Source organism: Phoenix dactylifera, chromosome 11 (assembly GCF_009389715.1).
Source record: "Phoenix dactylifera cultivar Barhee BC4 chromosome 11, palm_55x_up_171113_PBpolish2nd_filt_p, whole genome shotgun sequence".
Classification (NCBI taxonomy): domain Eukaryota; kingdom Viridiplantae; phylum Streptophyta; class Magnoliopsida; order Arecales; family Arecaceae; genus Phoenix; species Phoenix dactylifera.
In genome coordinates, this window is record NC_052402.1 from 23,852,076 (window position 1) to 23,857,106 (window position 5,031).

Here is a 5,031-nt window from a genome sequence, read left to right on the forward strand (position 1 = left end):
TTTGTTTTAAAGTGTTTTGTATGTTCTTAGCTCATTTGTTTAGAATTTAGGTGTCTTTTATATTTATTTAATTCTTAAAAATTCTTGGTATTTTGCAGGTGTTTAATTATTGAATTCGGTAGAATTTGGGCGGGTCTAGTCAACCCAGAATACTGTTCGGTTTTTGGGTTCTAACTGGAGCTACAGACCTTCATTTCATATGTTGTTTAGCTTGATGGAAAGATAAGATGTAGACCTAAAACTTTTATGAAGATCACAAAACCAAGTTCTGCCGTTTTGAAGTCCAAAACTTAGCCGAAATAGAGAAGTCCGAATCTATCCAGAATTTTACTGTAGCCCAAACCCTGTTTCGGTTTTCAGCTTGTATCTGGAGTTATGTATGTCAGAAGAAAGCAAGCCTAGGTGCGTTGGAAAGTTGAGAACAAGATATAAAACTTTTGTAAGGGTCTGACTCCAGATTTTATCATTTTGGTGCTCTAAATCTAGCTGAAAGTCGAGTCATAAAATCAGCCTAGAATTTCGAATTTCAGCCAATAGATATGGGGGAAATCTATTTCAAAATTCAAAAAAAAAGGAGAATCGGTTGGGAGAAGAAGAGGGCCAGCAAATATGATGGGAATGGAAGGAGATAAAGAAAAAATAGTTGGGAGAAGAAGAGGGCCAGCAGATACGACGGGAATGGAAGGAGATAAGGAAGAAAAAACTCAGAGAATCTGGAATTCCGAGAGAAAGAAAAGCTAGGAATTCTAGGAAGAAAAAGCTGGAATTCTGGAAGAAAGAATGGAATGGAGAATTTTTGCAAATACAGAGTTCTTTTCCTTTCTCTGATATTTTTTTTTTGTTTGCTGAATTGTTATTAGGATGTTGAATGCGAATTTATGTTTGAGAAATAATTGGATTGATTTATTAGTTTTGATTTGCTAGTTTTCTTATCCTAGGGCCAGGACATAGTCATTGAATTTTTGATATGAATTGAGTATGGTTGTATTGAATATCTTTTGTTAATTGCAATTTGATGATTTCGGTTTTTATTCTTGTAATTTACTGGCCATGAATTGCATGCTTAAGATGTTGAATGAAGTAACGAAAGTTGAAGTTCAATATTAGTTGGTGAATTTATCAAACATTGGCAGTGTAGTTTAGAAATAAATGCACACCCTTGTGACCTATATTCAAGAATTTTATAGATCATAATGAATTTATATTAATTTCTATGATCATGAAAGTAGACATAGGATTAATATAGGTATAGGTGTTATGCCTTAAAAGAGGATATCACATAAAAAAAAGGGATTTGGTCATTGTAATTAGCACAATATTAACAATTAGATTTAAATTCATTGAAGGAATTCAATTGATGAAATCCAAGCCCTAGGAACCTTTCATATTTGATTTTTCAGGTTAAGAAATTGCAGTCAGTCACATCAATTTGGGATCGTCTAAATAATATAGAAAATTTTTAAATTGGTACTTGAATCACCTCCTTGTGGAAATGATACTCTTTTTACCCTGTTCTACTTGTCATGACCCATGCACTTGTGGTAGAGTCTAGGGACTATCATGTTTTTGGTGCCATTGCCGGGGAGGATTGTTTTTAATATCAATACAAATAATTTTCTGCATTAATTTAGACTGTTTTGTTCTTTTTTTATATTTTCTCTATTTAGTGTATGCCACGAAACAGTGAGCTAATTGAGCCTTTTGATCCAGAAAATGAAAGAACCCTATGAGCATTAAGGAAACAACGAAGATTAGAGCTAAAGCAAAAATAAGCAGTAGCCATGGCAGATAACCAAGATAACCAGAATAAAAGGTTGTTGAGTGACTATGCCGTGCCGAATATCAATGGTGCTCAACCCAGTATTGTGAGACCTACAGTAAATGCTAATATTTTTGAGATTAAGCCTGGTCTCATCCAGATGGTGCAGCAGGAGCAGTTTGGTGGAGGACCTGCTGAGGCTCCACATACACACCTTGCCAATTTCTTGGAGATTTGTGATACAATCAAGATGAATGGAGTTAGTGATGATGCTATTCGACTCCGACTTTTTCCATTTTCTCTACAGGATGAAGCCACGGCCTGGTTTGAATTCCAAAGCGCCTAACTTTTTTACCACCTGGAATGCCTTGTCAAAAGCTTTTCTGAGTGAGTATTTTTCCCCAGGTAAGACCGCCAAACTTAGAAATGATATTACCAATTTTGCTCAATTTGATGGTGAATCTTTGTATGAAGTCTGGGAGAGGTTTAAGGATTTGCAGAGGAAGTGTCCACATCATGGTCTTCCTGACTGGCTGATTGTACAAACTTTCTATAATGAATTAACACATTCAGTTAGGATTACCATAGATGCAGCTGCAGGAGGTACTTTAATGAGTAAGTCAATAGAAGAGGCATATGAGTTGTTAGAAGAAATGGCCTCTAACAATTATCAGTGGTCTAATGAAAAAGGTATGCCTAAGAAAGTTTCAGGTATGTATGATGTAGATGGCATAAACATGTTGAATGCCAAAGTTGATTCTCTGGTAAAAATGTTCGGTAAGCTAGGTAATGTGAATTCCATTTCTAGTCCTATATTGAGTTGTGATTGCTGTGGAGGAGCTCACATGAGTTCTGATTTTATGCAGGTTCAATTTGTGTCTAATTATAACAGGCAGCAGCAGCAGAACAGCCCTTATTCCAGCACATACAACCCAGGCTGGAGGAATCATCCCAACTTTTCATGGAAAGATCAAGGTAACCAAGGTAGAAGTTCTAGACCTCATCATCCTCCTAGTTTTCAACCAAGACTATCCCAACCAGAAAGTAAACAGTCTTGCGAGATAGCTATTGAGAAGTTAGCCAATGCCAGTTCAGAGAGATTTGAGAGACTAGAAGCAAAGGTTGAACAGTTGGCGAGTTCCATTAGAAATGTGGAGATGCAATTGGGGCAGGTAGCCAATTCCATCATTTCTCGTGGACAGGGTAATTTGCCTAGCAAGACAGAGATCAATCTGAAGGAGCATTGCAACGCAGTCACCTTGAGAAGTGGTAAGCAACTTGGTCAGGTAAGTGGTGAGACTGTAGTTGGTGATGAAGTAGACTATGAAGAGGTGAGCAAAAAGGTCGGTAAAGAAGTTGAGGACCTAACCAAGACACCATCCCCACTACCACCAGTCGAACCTTATGTTCCTCCCATTTCTTTCCTCAAAGGCTTAAGCAGAATAAAATTGATCAACAGTTTAAGAAATTTTTGAAAGTATTTAGGCAGCTTCACATTAATATTCCTTTTGCAGACACCTTAGCACAAATTCCTGCATACACAAAATTTTTAAAAGAGATCATGTCTAAGAAGAGGAAATTGAAAGATTTCGTGACTATTGCCTTGACGGAGGAATGCAGTGCCATTATCCAGAATAAGCTTCCACCAAAGCTAAGAGATCCAGAAAGTTTTTCTATTTCTTGTACTATAGGTGATGTTGATTTTAATAGAGCTTTGTGTGATTTAGGTGCTAGTGTTTCACTAATGCCTTTATCTATATCTAGGAAGCTTGGATTGAAGGCGTTAAAGCCTACTACCATCTCTTTGCAGCTAGTTGATCGATCGGTCAAATATCTTTTGGGTGTTCTTGAGAATATGCTGATCAAGGTAAAGAAGTTTATCATTCTAGTTGATTTTATTATTTTGGAGATGGAAGAAGACACCGAGATCCTTATCATTTTAGGCCAACCCTTTCTAGCCACAGTTAGAGCTATCATAGATATTAAGAATGGTAGGTTGACTCTGAAGGTTGGTGAAGAAGAGGTAGAGTTTAATTTATTTGAAGCTACTAAATATCCTTCTTTTACTGATCATGTTTTTCGAGTTGATGTTGTAGATGAGTCGACCAGAGAGATTTTTAGGGCTGAAAATACTAAAGAACCTCTTGAGACTAGTTTAGTGAGTGCAGGGACAAGTAAAGATGATAATCTAGAGGTTGCTAAAGTGGCGTGTGCATTAGAGGCTACATATCCTAAGCCGAAGAAGAGAGGTATTCATTTTGAGGATATCGACAAAAGTAAGCCACCCGCTCCCCCTTCTAATGTGCAAGCACCAGTTCTGGAGTTGAAGCCATTATCCTTACATCTCAGGTATGCATTTTTAGGTGAGAATAATACTTTGCCTGTGATTGTGAGTGCTTCTTTGTCTGATGAGCAACTTGACAAATTGATACGTATTTTGAGATTGAGAAAAAAAGCCATGGGATGGACTATATCAGACCTTAGAGGAATTAGCCCTTCATTGTGTATGCATAGAATTTTAATGGAGGATAACCATAAACTTATTGTTGAAAATTAGAGACGGTTAAATCCTAACATGAAAGAAGTAGTTAGGGCTGAAGTTCTTAAATGGTTAGATGCAGGGATTATTTATCCTATATATGATAGTTCATGGATTAGTCCAGTGCAGGTAGTACCTAAAAAGGGTGGGATGATTGTGGTGCATAATGAAAATAATGAATTAATTCCTACTAGGACAGTAACTAGGTGGAAAGTCTGCATAGATTATAGAAAATTTAATACTGTTACCCGTAAGGATCATTTTCCTTTACCTTTTCTTGATCAGGTGCTTGAGAGACTTGCTAGGTATGCGTATTACTGTTTTCTAGATGGTTATTCAGGGTATAACCAGATTTCTATATCGCCCGAAGATCAAGAAAAGACTACCTTCACTTATCCTTATGGTATTTTGCATTTCATAAGATGCCTTTTGGTTTGTGTAATGCACCTGCTACATTCCAACATTGCATGATGGCTATTTTCTCTGATTTTGTTGAAAAGATCATGGAGGTTTTCATGGATGATTTTTCTGTTTTTGAACTTCTTTTGATAGTTGTTTAGATAACTTGTCTCAAGTTTTGCAGCGCTGTGAGGAGACCAATTTGGTCTTGAATTGGGAGAAATGTCATTTTATGGTGCAGGAAGGTATTGTTTTAGGCCACAAAATTTCAGCAAGAGGCCTTGAGGTAGACCGAGCAAAAATAGAAATTATTGAAAAATTGCCACCACCTACA

The 5,031-nt window shown here is 36.9% G+C and overlaps 1 non-coding gene across 1 annotated transcript; it reads right to left on the minus strand.

The window, feature by feature from the left end:
• Nucleotides 1-2,175: 2,175 nt before the first annotated feature.
• LOC120112669 lies at nucleotides 2,176-2,282 on the minus strand. The gene has a single exon (XR_005514244.1). It is a non-coding gene; the product is annotated as a small nucleolar RNA R71 (small nucleolar RNA).
• Nucleotides 2,283-5,031: the final 2,749 nt, after the last annotated feature.